The sequence below is a fragment of the Felis catus genome, chromosome B1 (genome assembly GCF_018350175.1).
Source record: "Felis catus isolate Fca126 chromosome B1, F.catus_Fca126_mat1.0, whole genome shotgun sequence".
Classification (NCBI taxonomy): domain Eukaryota; kingdom Metazoa; phylum Chordata; class Mammalia; order Carnivora; family Felidae; genus Felis; species Felis catus.
This window is the reverse complement of record NC_058371.1, coordinates 75,950,659-75,969,601: the sequence shown is the minus strand read 5'-3', so window position 1 is coordinate 75,969,601 and position 18,943 is coordinate 75,950,659. Positions and strand designations below refer to the sequence as shown.

The following is an 18,943-nucleotide window of genomic DNA, read 5'->3' as shown; positions in this document are numbered from 1 at the left end:
GGGGAGGTCAAGATTTTCCTACATTACCATCTTGATATAGAACGTTCAAGTACCATTCTATTAGACCTTTCTTACTTATTTATTTTTTAACATTTATTCATTTTTGAGAGACAGAGTGTTGAGTGGGGGAGGAGGACAGAGAAAGAGAGGGAGACACAGAATCCGAAGCCAGGCTCCAGGCTCTGAGCTGTCAGCACAGAGTCCAATGTGGGACTCACATCCGCGGACTGCAAGATCATGACCTGAGCTGAAGTCAGACGCTTAAGTGACTGAGCCACCCGGGTGCCCCAACTATTAGACATTTCTAGGTAGCTCCAGCTAAATTTACTTCCCTTTAAAAAAAAATTCCTATAACTCTAATCACGTTATACCATGCAGTTTATTTTCTTTTCTGGATTACAGTGGTAAGATAGTATTATGCTCATGTTTATGGCTCCCTATAGGACTAATAGAAGGTTTGGAATTTGGTAGGTTCTTTTTGTGTGTACAGTATTTAAGGGAAGGAAGGAAATAAATGCTTATGTACACACATACACACACACACACACACATGCCTGGTGTATTCCTTATCTTTAAGGTGTGTATATGTACTTACATAAATATATTTGCAAGAACGTTTCATGCATTAAGTCAAAGACTTCTGGTTCTAGCTAAGATAGTGAATTGAGCATGACAGCTGGCTCCTTCTCCTGCACAACAATTCTGGAGATGCCAGAAATTAGACATCTATAATCTAGAATCTAAGGAAAAAATTTTGACCTAATGATGGACATCAACCAAAAATTCATAATAAACATCATACTTAGAAAAATTTTAGGTGCTGTATTACTTAGGAGTGTGTTTCCTGTATGTAAAAGAAACCAAAATGGTGGTAAATGCACAAGGGATTGGTTTTTTCCTCATAGCAGGAAGTCCAGAGGTGGACAGTATAGCTCTGGTGTATGTTCTGACAAAGTTTCAGTGTTCTAGGCCTCTTCTAGCTTTCTTATTGCGTGATCATCATCTCACATATCCAGCTTTTCCCCCCTCATCCTCTCAAGGTGGCTTTTGCTTTTCTAGGTAATCATGATCCAGGCAGGAAGAAGCAGGTAGAGAGAGGGCAAAGAGATGTGGAACCTAGCCTGCCAGGCTTTCTAAAAGCTCACACAGGGACCTTGTATCACATTCCATTGGCTTGACTGTGATACACGACCACCTTTTAGTTGCAAGGGCAGCTGCAGTTTTGCCTCTGTAAACAAAATTGGTAGAAAGGAAAAAACTTGAAGGCTTGAAATCGGGTAGACAATTAATAGCATCTGCTTTGTATTCTGTTTAGGTTTGAGAACAACATCATGATCTCCACCATGACGACTGCCTTTCAAGTTAGAGTTGATGTCTTGGCCATTGCAAAGAGATAACAATAAATGTGAAATATAACTGTTAGTTCTGCTAAAATCTATAAAAACCACATCAAGCTTATTAAATAACTTATTAAACAATACTAGGCAGCTTACTGAGTCTGTAACATTGGCAACAGATACAGATTTAGAAGCCATATAACTGGGAACTGCATGTACACCAGTCATCCTGCAGGTCTGCTGTAGGGGAGACAGCGCTGTTCCCACTCTGTGTGGACACTGCAGCGAGCATTGCCAATGCTACCGGTGTGAGCACTGGGTACTAGTGAGAGAATCTCTCCCCCAAGCCGGTCTCTGTTTTCTATATCTTGCAGAATGATGCGTTGTGGTGGTTTCTCCTTTAGCTCATTAATGTCCCTTGCAAAATCTATGTTCTGTCTGTACAAGAGTCCAGAAAAAGCAAGTTTCTGCTCTTTCTTATGGGAGTTGGAGACTTAAATTTTTTTTTTTCAACATTTGTTTATTTTTGGGACAGAGAGAGACAGAGCATGAACGGGGGAGGGGCAGAGAGAGAGGGAGACACAGAATTGGAAGCAGGCTCCAGGCTCTGAGCCATCAGCCCAGAGCCCGACGCGGGGCTCGAACTCACAGGCCACGAGATCGTGACCTGGCTGAAGTCGGACGCTTAACCGACTGCACCACCCAGGCACCCTGGGAGTTGGAGACTTAAAAGGAGAGAAACCTCTTCTAATGCTAGGTGACTGGAAAGAATTGGTGAATGCATTACAACATGTCACTTTCAGATGTTGGTAATTTTTTTTTTTAATTTTTTTTCAACGTTTATTTATTTTTGCGACAGAGAGAGATAGAGCATGAATGGGGGAGGGGCAGAGAGAGAGGGAGACACAGAATCGGAAACAGGCTCCAGGCTCTGAGCCATCAGCCCAGAGCCCGACGCGGGGCTCCAACTCACGGACCGCGAGATCGTGACCTGGCTGAAGTCAGACGCTTAACTGACTGCGCCACCCAGGCACCCCTATTAAGGGATATTTTAAAAATACTTGAATAAATGAAGCAAAATATCCTGCTAAGAGATGGGATGGGTTAACATTTTGAAGATTAAATTACTCAAAATATACTCAAAAATATAAATTCAGTGTAATTAAAAAGAATCCCAGAAGGATTTTTGGAGGCATGTCAATAAAGTGATTCTAAAATGTATTTGGTGAATATCTAAAGACAATTTTGAAAAATAAGCCAAAGCTTTCGAAACAGTGTTCCAGGATCAAATCTTTAAGCCAAGAGGTCAGGGTAAAAAGTCAAGAAACACACGTGTGTATATAGGCAATTTGCCATAGAGAAATAAAATCAAAGAAACATTGGATTATTTAGTAAATGGTACTGAGAAAATTAGCTCACTGTAAGAAGAAAAATATCAGATCCTGATTTTATCTAAAAGTAAACTCCAAATGAATTATAAAAGATCGAGTATAAAAGTGAAGAAGAAAATATAGGAGACTATCAGGAAAGGAAAAGATTTCTTTAACAATTGTTCCTGGTTGGGTCCTCCAGAAAACAGACCCTAAAATAGAGATTTGCATTTAGGGAGATTATTGGACTATGATCTCAGGCTCAACACCTGTAGGGGAGTAAAGGAAGCAGGATCCTGCTAAGTGAGCAGTTGAACTGTGGTAGTCTCAGCCTGATCCTATGGAGAATTCCAGAGCTGGGACTGCCTTTCTGATTTGCAAAGAGTGGACCCAAACTTTGTTTCTTGCATAGACCAGTCACTGTCTCCAGGAAGTGGGCATGACTTTGGATGAGCTGGATAGTCAAGGACAATGCCAGAGTTTCCCACCTTTTCCTCTTGGCTATTGTGAATAATATTGCTATGAACATGGGTGTGCAAATATTTCTCCAAGATCCTGCTTTCAATTCTGTTGGTTTTATGTGAGAGGGGGGATTGCTGGGTCATGTGGTAAGTATATTTTTAACTTTTTGAAGAACTGTCCTAGTCTGTTCCATAGTGGCTGCACCAATTTACATTCCTACCAATAGTGCACAAGGGTTCCCTTTTCTCCACATATTCCCCAGCATTTATTTTCTGTGGGTTTTTTTTTTTTTTTTTTTTGGTAGTGGCCATTCTAATGTGTGTGAGGCTTTATCTTGTAGTTTTGATTTGCATTTTTGATACAACCTTTTTTAAAAAGTAAAATTTATTCTCTTATCATAAAGTAACATATTCATTGTAGAAAGCTGGGAAAATATAAAAAATTAGAATGAAGCAAATATCTCTTAGAATCCTGGTTCTTCAAGATAATCAGAGTTAATACTTCGGTTTGCGTTTTTTCAATCTTTTTTGTTTTTGTCCAGATTTACACATAGGTGATGCTAGCCCATACTAACCCTTTGGGCAATTCAGAAAAAGGCATCCTGTTCTCTAGGTGAATGCAATCTTGAACCAGGGTGTACAGCTTGATAAGCGGAGCACAGCTAGATTTCAGATCTTACTTGCTCCAAGGGCAGGCATCCTGTGCAGTGAACAACTTGCACAACCGTACGTTGTAGTTCTGAATGTACACAGGGGTTTTATTTTATAGCTTTTTTTTTAAAAAATGGAGATCATACTATGTGGTAGACTGACTATGTTTGGATAGAACATAATTTACTTTAGTTCATTCCTATTCGATAATTAAATTACTTCCAAAATTTTGGTAATATAAATTCATGCTGGTATGATAATACTTGTACTTAAATATCCACTTTTAGAATTACTTCCTCATTACAGATTCCTAAAAATTGCCTTGAAAACTAAATCTACTGAGTGCTTATCATGTGCTCTACACTGTGCTCAGGGAGCTACATAATCCTCATCACAAACTAGTGACATAGTTACAACGATGATCTCTTATTAGAGCAAAAACTGAGGCACAAGAAGAAATGAAGTTACTTACTTGATCCAGGTCACACAGCTGGAAAGCAGTAGAGCTGGGATTTGAACATACTCCTGTCGGCTGCATCTGCTCCAGAGCTTAGGCTATTAACATGCTACAGTGATTCATTTTATTTTCATTTTTTTAAAGTCTATTTTGAGAGAAGGCAGGGAGAGATTAAGAGGGAGAGGGGACAGAGAGAAGGAGAGACAGAACCGCAAGCAGTCTCTGCACCATCAGCACAGACCCCGATGTGGGGTTTGAACTCACGAACTGTGAGATCATGACCTGAACTGAGGTCAAGAGTCAGACCCTTAACCAACTGTACTACCCAGACGCCCCTACCCTGACTTTCTTTAAAGGAGAAGACAGGTGGATTTGAAGAGTTTTTATAATAAATAAGACATATCATCAGTGGAGTAGGTAGACCTTGACCACTCGATAATCTCCACAGGAGATGAGACCATTGAAAAGCAATTTTATTTTATTATTAATGTATTTGTTAGAATTTCTTGACAGAATGATTAATATTCTAACAAGATACACATTGTTCATTTCTAAGCTCTTCTTAAGAGAAGCAACTTTAGGAGACAATTTATATTTAGATTTAATCTGACTATAAATGATAATGTCTTTGTGTCTTTTTTAGATTAGATTCCAAGGTATCTGGGTCAATGAAGGGATCTTTTTGACATCCTCATCTCAAACTGCCCTCTTCCCTTTGCTGTACCTGAACTTCTGTTTTTGTTAAACAGAGCTGATAGCCTTTGTTCGCTTTCTCACAGAGATGTTAAGATACAGACTATAGTCCCATGAGCTCTGTGAAAGAAGAGTGTTTGCAAGTACTAATGAGATACTGCTCTCCTTTTTTCACATAATCATGGATTTTGATGTTTTAAATATTTTGAGGGAAATGTGTAAGGCAATTTGAAATACAATCACATTTTAAAGCAGGGACAAAGGAGGTAAGAAAAGGGAGTCTTGTGCAACTGCTGCATTAAAGAAATCTAATCTGAATACTTTGACTAATGTATATAACACAGCTAAGAAGGGTAAGAATAAATGAGATAATGAAAAATACAACTTAGAAAGGGTTGGCATTATATTACTAATCTGTGCATTCACAACAATGTACTTCTATCTTCCATGAAATCATTTTAACTTCTAAAGTAGTAGAGTTCAAATCAATGGCTGTTTACTAGATACATTATGTTAAAAATGCATTGTTTCAAACTAGAACTCTTTTATATAGTGCCAGTGGAAGTATAAATTGGTATAACCGGGGCGCCTGGGTGGCGCAGTCGGTTAAGCGTCCGACTTCAGCCAGGTCACGATCTCGCGGTCCGTGGGTTCGAGCCCCGCATCGGGCTCTGGGCTGATGGCTCAGAGCTTGGAGCCTGTTTCTGATTCTGTGTGTCTCTCTCTCTCGGCCCCTCCCCCGTTCACGCTCTGTCTCTCTCTGTCCCAAAAATAAATAAAAAATGTTGAAAAAAATTAAAAAAAATAATAAAATAAATTGGTATAACCATGTTGGAAAACTTTTGGCAATATTCACTAAATCTCATTATATATTCAGCAGCTCCACTCCCAAGAGAGCATGACACTTGCTTATGACAGAAAACGTGGAAATAGAGAAAGGAACAAAGAAAATAAATAGTCATCCTAATATAGAGATGACAATTAACATTTTTAAGGAGAATCCTCCTTAAAAATTTTTTTTAATGTTTATTTTTGAGAGAGAAAGAGCTTAAGCAGGGGATGGGCAGAGAGACAGGGAGACACAGAATCCAAAGCAGACTTTGTTGTCAGCACAGAGCCTGATGTAGGGCTCGAACTCACGAACCACGAGATTATGACCTGAACCAAAGTCCGTCACTCAACTGACGGAGGCACCAAGGCACCCCGGGAGAATACTATTTTACATTCTGTTTTGTGGTAGGCTTATTTTATTTTAACGTTTATTTATTTTGAGAGAGAGGCACAGAGAGAAGGAGAGAGACAGTCCCAAGCAGGCTCCACACTCAATGTGGTGCCGAAATCAAGAGTTGGACTCTCAATTGACTGAGCCACCCAGGTGCCCCATGGCTTATTCTGTTACTATAATATATTGTGAACATGTTTTCATCTAATAGATATTCATCCATATTTTAAAAAATCTGCCTATAATAACATAAATGGCTTTACCATAACCTAGTGCTTACCATAAATCTGTCTTGTTGGATACTTAGGATATTTCTTTTCACTATACTTAAATGACCCTGTGATGGACATTGTTATATGTAAAATTTTTTTTTTTTTTTAATGTTTATTTGAGTGGGGGGAGGGGCAGAGAGCGAAAGAATCTGAAGCAGTTTCCAGGCTCTGAACTGTCAGTCAGCACAGAGCCCAATGCAGGGCTTGAACTCACGAATTGTGAGATCATGACCTGGGCAGAAGTCAGATGCTTAACTGACTGAGTCACCCAGGTGCCACATTATATGTAAAGTTTTAGCAAATATTTGAATATTAGAATAAATTCCTGGAAGTAAAATTTCTAGCTTGAAAAGTATAAACATTTTCAATATTTAGATACACATTTCTAAAAATTACTATAGCTTCCTTTAGCATGATATGAAATTATCCAACATGCAACAATATTACTTTTTATAATTTTTCTAGTCTTGCCAAATTTATAAATAAAAAATAATTGTTTCTCATCCTAGCTTTAATTGATATGACTGGACTGTTAAAATACAGTGGTCATTTGTGTTTTTTTTAATTTTACTTTTTAGAATTCTCTTTTGAATATTTTTCTATTCTTACATCTTACTTGAAATAATTTTTTATAAGGAGTAGTAACCAAAATTCTTTGCTTATTATATATATTGTATTTTTTTTGCTTTATTACAAACTTTTCATGTTTCAAATTCCTTTCCCAAACTATCAAACTCTGATAGTTTGTCTCCTTGAGGGACTGAACTCCAGAGAAACTACTATAACATAGATTTTATTAGACACTTTTCTTGGACTTCATTTCTTCTGTTTTTTTCCTCCATTGACTATGAGTTTCCATCTTTCTAAATTTTAGTATAATTGAAATACAATATCCTATTTCAGGTATACAACATAGCAATTTTATGTTTATATACATTGTTTATATACATGATCATCCTAATAGGTCTAGTTACCAGTTGTCACCGTAAAAAGTTAATACAATAATATTGACTGTATTTCCCCTGCTGTTCAATACTCTCCCATGACTTATTTATTTTATAACTGGATGTTTGTATTTCTTGATCCCTTTCACCCACTTTGTCCCCTACTCTGGCAATCAGTAGTCAGTTCTCTGCATCTATGAGTCTGATTTTATTTTTAAAATTCCACATATAAGTGAAATCATATAGTATTTGTCTTTCTTTGTTTGACTTATCTCAGATAGCACAACACTCTCAAGGTTCATCCTTGTCACAAAGGGCAAGATTTCATTCTTTTTTATGGCTGAGTAATATTCCATTGTTTTTGTATTTTTATTTCATGTTCTCTCTTTGTTTTCTTTTCCCTCTCCTTTTAGTAAGACTTATTTCCTCTGAAACAATGACTCTGTTTCATCCCCAGAGGGCAGAGTGGATATGTATGAAATTCATATTGTACACAGGAAACTTAACTGCTTGCCATCTATTAGGGACTGTGCTAGCCACTTCACTGGATTAATTCATGTTATCCTTAAAACAACCCTAATGAAGTAGGTATTTTTTTCATTTTATAAACTGAGGAAATTGAAGATTGTTCAAATTATGTGTCCTTTTTTTCCTGTCATCCCTTTGGCCTTCTTGATTTTTATCCCAACCTGCTCCTTTTGAAGTCGTCTTCTTTGCCCTGGCAGTCGCATCCTTTCAGCTGCTCAGGACAAACACCTCAGTCTTCTTTGCTTTCTTTCCGTCATACTTCACACTCAATCTGTGAGGGATTCCTGTCAGTTCATCACCTCCACCCGTATCTCCCTGGTCCAAGTCACTGCCCTCTTGCTCTTAGATGATTTCAGTAGCCTTTTAATTGGTTTCTGCTACCCACTACTGTCTCTACTCAATCTAGCAAAGTTATCCTATTAAAATGTGACGGAAGATGTCACTTTTCCACCCTAAGCTCTCCAATGGCTCCCAACTCAGAGTAAAAGCCTCACCTGAACTGTCTCACCCCAGTCTCTTCCCCTTCTTTACCTTCTTCGATCTGCCATGCTGGCCTCTTGGCCGTTCCTAGTGCACTCAGGCATAATTCTGCCTCAGGGCTTTTGTACTTGCTGTGCTTTCTGCCTTGAAAGTTGTCTGTCCAGATATCTTGCTCCTTTAGGCGTTTGCTCAAATATTACTTCCTACAGAGGTGTTGCTAGATGTTCTTATTTAAAAGAGCACCATGGCCAACAGACACGTGAAAAGATGCTCACCATCACTCATAATAAGGGAAATACAAATCAAAACCATGATGAGATACCACCTCACACCTGTCAGAATGGCTAAAATTAATAGCACAAGAAACAGGTTTTGGCGAGGATGAGAAGAGGAACCGTCTTGCACTGTTGGTGGGAATGCAAACTGGTGCAGCCACACTGGCAAACAGTATGGAGGTCCCTCAAAGAGTTAAAAATAGACCCTATGATCCAGCAATCACTACCAAGCATTACCCAAAGGATATAAAAATATAGATTCGAAGGGGGCACATACATCCTGGTGTTCATAGCATTATCAACAATAGCCAAATTATGGAAAAAGCCCAAATGTCCAACTGATGAATGGATAAGGATGTGTATACATGTACACACACACACACACACACACACACACACACACACACGAATATTACTCAGCCATCAAAAAAGAATGAAACCTTGCCATTTGCAACAATGTGGTTGGATCTAGAGTGTATTATGCTAATTGAAATAAATTAGTTCGAGAAAGACAAATACCATATGAAACAAGACAGATGAATATAGGCGAAGGGGAAAAAAAGAGGGTGGAGAACCATAAGAGACTCTTAACTATAGAGAATAAACCGAGGGTGCTGAGGGGAAGTGGGCAGGGGGGGATGGGCTGAATGGGTGATAGATATTACGGAAGGCACTTGTGTTGAGCACTGGGTGTTACATGTAAGTGATGAATCATTAAATTCTACTCCTGCAACCGGTATTACCCTATATGTTAACTAGAATTTAAACAAAATTTTGAAAAGCAAAAAAAACCTGTTCTTCCTCATGTCCCCTCCCTGCTTAATTTTTCTCCGTAGCATTTCTAATCATATGGCTGTCCATATGCCTCTCTCCCATCTGGAAGGTAAGCTCCATTAGGGCTAGAATTTTTAAGTTTTTTTGTTATCCCCTTTGACTCCAACACCTAGAAGAATGCCTAGCATGCAAAAAGCACTAATGATTTCCCCACATTCCAATTATTAGAGCAGGCCAAGGTGACCTGCTGGGTAGAACTTTCCCCTTTTTTCTCCCTTGTCCTTCCCCAGATTTTACTTGAGACCCTTGTCTACACTTGTTACAGGTGAAAAGGCTAGTGAATCCTGAAAGGACTCCCAGCAAGTGCAACCTGTGTTGGTGCTGCTTTCCATGAGCCACAGCAGTGGTCATAGACAGCCTTATAAGGAAGTGGGAAGTTCCTATCATCCCATTACCATGGTTGCAAGAGAGAACTTGAAACTAGATATACCTGATTTTGGTTTTCCCCGGATGCCATTCACTGAGAATGGAGGGAGGAGGATACTCCTCCAAAGGAGAATTTGGTGAGGTGCCAGCAGGATGCTGCTGAGGTGGAAAGTCCTCCACATCCACCTTTGTAAGTTGTGGTGTGGCCTGACCTGCTCAGGTTTTGGCTTACCTCAAGTTTCAGCCATGCCAACCACAGGGCTCTGAAAATGCCAAGAAGGCCTCTACCTAAAAATTTGATCCCTCCTCCTGGCTTTAAAGTCCAGAAAGCAGAGCATTGACTCTGCTGCCCAAGCACCCAGGGGGCGTGGGAGATGCAGGAATGGGGGAGGGAAGTCAGCGCCGCCTACTTTGGCAATGGGCACAGCCCCAAGTGTCTAAGGGCAAAGGAGAGGCTAGGCCCTACACCGTGGAGGTCTGGGCTCGGGCCAAAGACCACCACCAACTCCTCGCCCCGGGTGCTGGGGTAATGGATTCTGAACCTGCTGTGCCATTTTCTGGGGAGTCCTGAGTTGGGGATGGTTCCTTTTTTCTGTAGAACTGTCCACATTAAAAAGCCCTCATCTGGGGGTTGGGGGAGGATTGCTAGGGAACATGTGCCACGCACACATATACTCGCAAACAATTGCAACAATGCTGACTCACCTTAAAAACAAAAAGCAACACCTGCTCACTGCCCTCCGTTCCTCCAAAACCCTGACTCCTTAAGTCCGCCAAGAGTAAAACTCCCCCTGCTCACTTCAGTAGAATATGCCAGTAAAATAACAGGAGAACGCTTCCGTCATCGACTCAGCTCTCTTGGGACCTTGTTAGTATTAAAGTTCAAACCTCAGGGACAGAAAGAAAGGCTTCAGTGAAAGAAATTGGAGTGGGGAGAGGGCACCGCTGGCTGCCGTCAAACCTTTGGGGAGCAAGAAATCTAAAACGTCCGTGACATGCGGAGTTGTCTGACTTCCTCCACCCCGCAGGACCCAAGAAACCAGCCTTGTGGTCGGTTCATAAATATTGATTTATTTTTTCGTTGGTGGGGAGGTTTGAGAGCGGTTGTGTGTGAAGGGATGCAGTGCCGACAAAAGACGAGCCCCTAAAGGCGGGGTGGGGTGTACTCCACGTCGCCCGGGTTAAGTTTCGGTGGAAAGTTTCCTTCCGAGGCTCCTCCCCCTTCACCCTGGAAACCCGCGCAAGGCTGCCGCGCCGCGGAGCCCAAGCCCTGGCTCACCTGGCGGCCGCGCGTCCCAAGGGCAGGGGTGGGGGCGGGGCTGGCGGCGGCTGGGGCGGGGCCGGGCCCCGTGCTCCCCTGGGCTGCCGGGCAGGTTGGGCCCCGCCTTGCCCCGGCTCGCCCCGCCCCCCCCCCCCCCCCCCCCGCGCTCCCAGGAGCACAGAGTTGGGAGGGGGGAGTGGTGCAGAGCCCCGGATCCGCGCGGCTCAGCCGCCCGCTGACGCATGGTCGGAAAGTTGCGCTCAAACCTTCTCCCTTCTCCTACTTTCTTCCTAGGGCCGGGCTGTTGAGTTGGAGCCGGGCGGGGAGGAGCTGGCTCTCCGCCCCTCCTGGAGTCCGGCGCGGGTGGCGGCTCGGGGTCCGGTGTACCCTGGACGGCGGCACAAACTTTCCCGACAGTTTGGGGACACTTGTCCGGAGCGTCCCGCACTGTGTGGAAGGAGGAGCCGAGTCCGCGGGCAGGTACGTGGCACCCTGCTTGGAGCTTTGCCGCTTGAGGACTTCTTTTATTTTAGGGGGTTAAGGGAGTGGGGAGAGCAGACGCGTCCTTTCTCTGCATTCCGCCGACTGGGCTGGAGGAGCAGGTATTGGGTTGGGGGTTGCACTGGGAATACCCCAAACTAGATCGCTGCATCGGGCCGCAGCACTGCGAGGACGAGGTGGCTGCGAGAGCCGCGGGACCCGGCGTTACTTGGTGACTGACCCCGGGAGAGAGAGAGCCGGCTTATTTTGACGGAGAAAGATGTCATCAGGTCTCTCCACCTCTTTCCCTGGTCCCTGGGGCCAGAGAGCGGGGGTCCTACGGGAGGAAGGAGAGGCGAAGAGATCTGGGGCTCAGTTTTTCTCCCCAAGCCACCTCGCTTTCACGGGAGACCGAGGTGGCGTCCCTCTGAGGTTTGTAGCACTCTCCCGGTGTAAGGGCGGACTTGTTGGGTGGCTCTTGCTCAGTTTCGTAAGGTCTCTAATGAAACTGCGTTCAAATCATGGTGGTTGTTATTGATGTCGTGCCTGCATGCCTGTCCGTCTGTCTCCCGCCCCGACTCCAACAATGCTTCCTTGTTAACCCCGTTTCTGCTAGGGAATGAACTAGCTGCTGTTCTATTTCAAGCCTGGCCAGGGTGAGGTGTTGGTAGCAGCTATAGTCTTGTTTGTTTGGAACTTTGGGAATCACGTGACCTCTGTCTCACCTACCTGGATCCATCCCTTCTTAACAGACCCGGCTTCCACCATTCAGCAAGTGCTGCAGCCTCAGCCATCCAGTGACGGGGAGATATCCCCATTGGAGGAAGGATCCCCAAGCTGAGGAGTAGTAGTAGGCAGTGTCAACCGATTGGGCCCACACCCAGCCTTCTCGGGAAGGGCTGTGCTATCAAATTCATCTTGTTAGGAAGTCATCTGCTCTCTGCTAATAGCCATAGCAGCCTGATGAAATTATGTAGGTCATTGAAAAATAATTCCTGCTTAATCACCTTTATCCTGTTGATTAATGAGAGAAAAGATTTCCTTTCCTTAATGTACCATGCCTGTTTGACAGGGTCACCTGCCTGACCTCAAGTTTACTTGTAAACCTGGCACTGGACCTGATGTTGTCCCTGCCTCAAACCTAGCGTACCCCATAAGAAGTCTACATTTGGAGAACATTAGTGGTATCCTTTGGACAGATGTAATGCAGGAGATTCAGTCCATAAATTTTAATGCTGCATCTTGTCGGCTTTAGATAACTTTTCAGATAATTAAAAGCTGGTTTCTTTTAGCTCCAGTTAATCCCTTTCCATAGAACTCATAAGAATTATGCCCACAGCTGTCCTGAAACTGTTTGGGGTCTCCTTTTTCATTTGTCCTATAGCTTTAGGAACAGGACTAAACCGTGTGGGGTGGGTGAAAAGGGCAAAAGAAACCGAGCATCCCTGAACTAGATTCAGAGAGAGGTTTAGAGTGGTCTAATACTTTAGGCACAGCTAGCTTTCTTATTGTCTCTAAACAGAGACACTCTAGGTTGTATTGCTTTTAATGTAGGCCTTTGAAGACTAGAAATGAAAGGGTGGTTCGGAGTAATGCATCACTGGACAGTTCTGCATCATAATATCTCAAGTTTGGCTCAGAACACTTTCTCTCCGAAGTTCATTCTATCATAATAGGAAGCCAATAGATAATGTCTACAAGTCAAAAAGCAAATGTACAAACAAATTATTTCAAAATAGAGAGGTACATATTAGAAACAAGAGTTGCCTGAGGGGTGACTTTTGAAATTTTGTTCTCATATTACTTAAAATAAAATTTTGGTAAGGAAGCTTCCTCTCCAGGTGAATAGAAAACTAAATTGCCTTCTCAAATCCATGCTTAGGTATTTATTTTATATTCTGTGTACACGTGAGCCCTTTGAAGAACTGGACACTCAGATTCTGGCCTTGGAACACAATTGATATCTATTTCACTCTTATTTTCAGTGACTTCTAACTCTTAGCCTAAGTAGAGGAACAGTGCTCAAGAGTGACCAATAATGTCAGGGATTTCATTTATAGGGATCTGGTCTCTTAGTAAAGGCAAGAGCAGAAAGTAACATTTCTGTATGTTTTATGATTAGCTTTATAATTAGCAAAGTACTTTGACATGTACCATATTTGTGCTTTGTGATTTAACCATTTTGTAGTGGGTGCTATTATATTTAGATTATATAGGAGGGAAACAGTTAAGATTCAGAGAAAATAAGGAACTTCTAGGTATATCCTTCTATCAGCCTTTTAAAAGGAAAAGGTAAGCAGTTCAGCCAAATTTATTCAGGGTAACAGAGGAACTGCAATTCAGGACAGGCAATTGATGGTGAACTATAGGCAGGTTGGGAGAATAAAGGAGGAGAGTATCCTTTTATAGAGAAAAGGAGCAAGTTGGGAGGGCTTTTGAACAAGAGTTCTTTGGAAGAAAAATGAGATTTCCAAGCGGTAGTGGCTTCTCATTGGCTGCAGGTGAGGGCAGCTTGCTGTTGCTGGGCTGAGAGGAAATTTTTCTTCTGGATTGTGCAAGCTGTGACTACAAGTGGTACGTGTGTCAGAGCCCTCCCTTTTTGGCTTCCCAACTCCAATTTTGAGTCTGGTTTCCTTAACACATTTTTACATTTCCCCATTGTGATCAAAATATTTCTTTAAGAGCATCACTGATCAAGAGTTGGGTCATCTGTTCTTATTAGAAACATTTTTATTTCTTGATGTGAGGAAGAACCTTTCCTAGGGTCCTGTCCCATGTCAAGGAAAAGGGCCCAGATTGGAAACTGTTGAGGCCACATTTGAGTAACAAGGGTGAGTAGAAGAGAGAACTCTCAGGCATTTCCCATCTAAAGTCTATATCTTAGGTTGTAAGCATTGGAGATCATCTTGATGCATTGAGCCAGCATCACCTTATTGGGTATGTTATTTCTACCCAAAGGTTTGACAGGCACCAGGTACAAAGTTTGAAAATGATTATATAAAATAAGATGAGCAGAATAATGACTCCAGTTTGTGTAATAGTCCTAAACCAGGAGCCTAAACCTGAAGGTAACTAGCCAAAGAGATCAAAGGATCACAGATCATCAGGTGGAATTTGTTGTAGCGATGTACTTGTTCCCTAATTTTATGTATTTGGGTTTCTGGTTCTTTGGAAGAATTTATTCATGTGTGTTAGTTGCTTGCTATCACACAAATACCTCTGTATTTAGCAAGTGGGTAATCAAGGACGATGTGATGGTCCAAAACTACTTTAACCAATGAGTCAAATAATTGTGGTTGGACTGCTATTGTCTTAACAGAGGAATTGGCAAGTTTTCCCAACTCCAGAGAGAGATTTCTAATAATTTGTTCATTGGTGTGAATACCTACAATAGAGGCATCCAGAGTCCTGTATACCTCTGGGGAGTTCCTGGTGAATGCAGAGTTGAAGGTTTAGGGAGGAAGACCACAGGAAGGCTTCGGATTTATTGTGGATGTTCACAGAGACAGTTATTCTAGCAAGCATTGGCCTCCAACCCGCCAGCTGTCTAAACATTCATAGGCCCACTGAGAGGCTGGGTTGCCACAAAGATAAAACCAGGTGGTGCATATAAGATTCCTGCTAGGGTTTGATTATTAATAGGGCTCTTAATTGGGATTTTTCAGTTGGTCCTTTCAAGCTAAGGGTCAGTGGTGTTTGAGGAACAAGTAGGGAGAAACCATATTGTTCTGTGGACTTTGCTCTCAAAGGCCATATAGAGAGGAGGTTGTTTGGCTAGGGCAAGCAGACCTAAGGTAGTAGTGGGAATGGGAAACTGTATGGGTGGAATTGGTATGATTAGTTGCATTGAGAGTTATGGCAGGGGAGAGATCAAACCAAGGTACAGGAAAACGTGGTTGTAGAAATTTAACTTAGTGACAAATATCCATAGAGGTGCAGGTATAGTTAGTGGTTGTAGTGGAAATGAAGGAGAAGGTTGCTGTGAGGAAGACTACAAGGTCATGGCTGTCCTGGACAGATTGGGGTTTTGATGACAGGGTTTGTTCAACAGAATCTGAACTATCAGGAAGGTTTCCCCCTTTTTTGAGGGATTGGGAAACATGAAGGAGGGTGTTGTCCCTCCAGGATAGAGAAGGAGAAAACGGATAAGAAAAAGCAGAAAGAGTATTGGCCTGATGCCATCATCTTGGGGAAAGCTGTCTGCTCCAGCTGTTGTCTGCTTCAGTTCCTGGAAATCTCTAATTTGAGGCCACCAGTTGGTGTACAAGTCCAGTCAGGTTTTAGAGTTTTCTTTACATGGAACACATGGATCTAGGAGTCTACTCCTTGGATTTTGGCTGCACAGGGATTAGTCAGTAACACTTGATAAACGCCTTTTTCTAGTGTGGTTGAAGAGAGTCTTATTGGAGATATCTTTTCCAATAAACAAAATGCCAAGGTTGCAGGGTGTGATGTTTGGGTCTTCATCTCCTGGGAACACACTGTGAAAAGATTGCTCTACTTGAGCATGATTGTTTTCAAGAGATGTAATTAGACATTCGCAATATTGAACTGTATCTCCTTTTATTAGGTGCAGGTAAAAAGACGTGGAAGCTAGATTTACAGGGAACCCAGTAAATAACTCAAAGCATGAGAGTTTATGAGCTCCAAAGGGGGTGGATCTGAGATTTAGAAGAACCAACCAACCACCAAGGCATTTGGAGAGTTTCCACAAATTTTGCCAGTTGGGTTTTGATGATGCCTTTGGTTCACTTGACTAGTCCTGAGGAGTGAGGATGATAACTACAGTGAAAATGCTGTAGAACTGGCCAAACAGCACAGACTTGCCATAATATTTGATGAGTAAAAATGGGTTCCCTGGTAGCTGTGAAGCTCAAGAGGGATTCCCTGTGTATAGATGCTTTTCCAATAGGATTTTAGCTTCTGAAGAGGCAGTAGCTTGTCTACCTGGAAAAGCTTGACCCAGTGGGAAAACATGCAAATTATTACCAAAACATATTTATATCCGTAAGATGGAAGTAGCTGAATAAATCCATTTGCCAAACCTTGAATGGTCCATTAGGCAATTTAAAGTGCCCAGGAACTGTGCAGACGGGTTGCCCTGGATTTTATTTTGGGCAGGTGGGACGAGTAAAGTAGGCACTTTCTGAAGCCTTGTTAATATTTCCCTACCAGTATTGGTTCCTAAACATCTCATTTTATGTATCAACTGATAGTTTAATGCATGTACAGTTGTCAGTAGTGGGAGTTTCAGAATTTCTGGTAGGGCTATTTTTTTATTTGACCCAAACCAGAGGTTTCTCTTCTTATACCAGCAACCATCCGATTGCCAATACTGTTTTTTCCTTTCTAGTGCTGATCATTGGGTGTCTCTAGTCAGTTTCTCCACATTATCATCTGAGGATGAGTTCCTTTGGACCACGACAGAAGTTTGACTTTGGAACTTTGGAGGGCAGCCTATTTTGCAGAAATGTCAGCAAGGTGATTTCCTTTAGCTTTCCAAAAGTCAAGCTTAGAATGTTCTAGAATCTTAGTAATAGCCAAAGCAGCAGATAATAGTATAGCATCCAATAATTTCTGGAAAAAAATGTCTGCTTTTAATTTTGTCTCTGAAGGAAGCCACATTGTTGTCATAACATTTCAAAGTCATGAGCCACTCCAAAGGTTTATCTACTCTCTGTGTAAACGTTGGCAGTTTTGCCATTGATTAGGATACAGGCCCCAGTGTGAATGGTTTGGTTTGTTGGGCCAAAGTAGCCAAAGTTAAAGGTGCTGCTTTAGTTCCTTCAAAAGGAGTTGATATTGCATACTCAGCATGATATTTACCATCTTCATTTTGCACATAAGAACCATCAGTGAACCATGAGTAGTCAGTGTTACTCAAAGAGTTTTCTATAAGTCATCACAGGGAGTCAGAGGGTGATCTGTTGGTATTGAGCAGTTATGGGGGGTTTCGTCAGAGTAGGAGGGGAAAAATAGTAGCAGGGCTAAGGTTTTTACAGTGATTTATTACAGTGATGAATTATTACAGTGACTTATTAAGTGAGACAGCCTACTGAAAGATGCTATGATGAGAGTTAAGAACTTGAAACTGCATGTGGCACAAACATGGTTAAAGGAGATCCTATGACTATTTCCTTAGTGGTCTTTGTAAGAGGGCAGTAGAAGACATAAGTGTGAGGCATGGGGTATCCACAGGCTGCAGGATCTAGTTGTTGGCTGTAATATCCAATGGATCAATGGCAATCTCCATGCTTTCGGGTGAGTGCTTCAAGGGCATTCCCTTCTTTCTCATATACAGGAAGGGAGTTGACAATTGGGGTGTCCAAGGACAGGTGTTTTTTGTTCTTTTGTTTTTTTTAACTTTTAGGATTTGAAAAGTCATGTTATCTGAATCTTTCAGATGTTAGATTCAGATTTAGTAGTTTTTGACAAAGTGTATAAATCTTGGGCCATAAGGGGAAAGTTTGGGATCCAGTTGCTACAATAACCTGCCAGTCCAAGAAAACCTCGCAATTCATGTTTGATTTTGGGCTTGCCAACACCTGTTGTTGCTTGTGTTGTTAATTTTAGCCATTCTGGCAGGTGTGAGGTGGTATCTCCTCGTGGTTTTGATTTGTATTTCCCTAATGCTGAGTAATGTCGAGCATCTTTTCATGTGTCTGTTAGCCATCTGGATGTCTTCTTCAGAAAAGTGTCTATTCTTGTCTTCTGCCCATTTCTTAACTGGGTTGTTTGTTTTTTGGGTGTTGAGTTTGCTAAGTTCTTTATAGCTTTTGGATACTAACTCTTTATCAGATATGTCATTTGCAAATATCTTCTCCCATTCTGTAGGCGGCCTTTTAGTTTTGCTGATTATTCCTTCATTGTGCAGAAGCTTTTTATCTTGATAAAGTTGCAGTAGTTCATGTTTACTTTTGTGTCCCTTGCCTCTGGCAACATGTCTGGTAAGAAGTTGCTCTGGCCAAGGTCAAAGAGGTTGCTGCCTGTGTTCTCTTCTAGGATTTGGATGGTTTCCTGTCTCATTTTAGGTCTTTCATCCATTTTGAATTTATTTTTGTATATGGTGTAAGAAAGTGGTCCAGTTTTATTCTTCTACATGTTTCTATCCAGTTTTCCCAGCACCGTTTGTTGAAGAGACTGTCTTTTTTCCATTGGATATTCTTTCTTGCTTTGTTGAAGGTTCGTTGACCATAGAAATGTCAACCTTTTAAAAGAAAAAAGGTAAACTGTTCAGCCAGCAAAAATTGAGCTTATTTGGGAAAGTGGAAAAATTACAGTTGGGGTACCATAGGCAAACAAAGGAGAGTGT

At 41.8% G+C, this 18,943-nt stretch overlaps 1 protein-coding gene across 4 annotated transcripts in view; it reads left to right on the top strand.

Moving 5' to 3' along the window:
* The window catches only part of FHIP1A (FHF complex subunit HOOK interacting protein 1A), a 276,539-nt gene that overhangs the window by 20,096 nt on the left and 237,500 nt on the right, over positions 1-18,943 (top strand). For 2 of the 4 annotated variants that reach the window (XM_045055774.1, XM_006930824.5), the window contains exon 1: positions 11,322-11,631. The exons of 1 other annotated variant lie outside the window; for it this stretch is intronic. The gene's annotated coding sequence lies outside the window, so the exon portion shown is untranslated. Of the gene's footprint in view, positions 1-11,321; positions 11,632-18,943 lie in introns of those variants that run through there. One more of the 4 variants, XM_045055775.1, reaches the window with a different exon arrangement.